A 404-nucleotide genomic window follows, 5' to 3' on the forward strand; every position below is an offset into this window, starting at 1 on the left:
ATCCATATAAAAGAATTGGTTTTATTATTGAATCATATAATTTTATCCAGGTTTTAATGGGTAATTTTAAGTGTCCACATCGTGACTTTATAGCATAGAAAGCCCTCCGAGCCTTTTCACCGAGTGTTTTCACAGCCAGACCGAAGCGCTGATGTCGATGCCCAGATAGCTGTAGCTAGAGCTGTGCACACACACACACACACACACACACACACACACACACACACACACAGATAGCTGTAGCTAGAGCTGTGCTGCAGAACATGGCCTTTATATATGAACTGGTGTTTGTGTGCCTGAGATCGGGCTTTCTTCTGGAACACCATGACTCTGGTTTTGTCCAGATTGACTGTCAGGGCCCAGTCGCTACAGTATTGTTCCAGCAGGGACAGGCTCTGCTGAAG

This window comes from Scardinius erythrophthalmus, assembly GCF_964197995.2.
Source record: "Scardinius erythrophthalmus genome assembly, chromosome: 1".
Lineage (NCBI taxonomy): Eukaryota > Metazoa > Chordata > Actinopteri > Cypriniformes > Leuciscidae > Scardinius > Scardinius erythrophthalmus.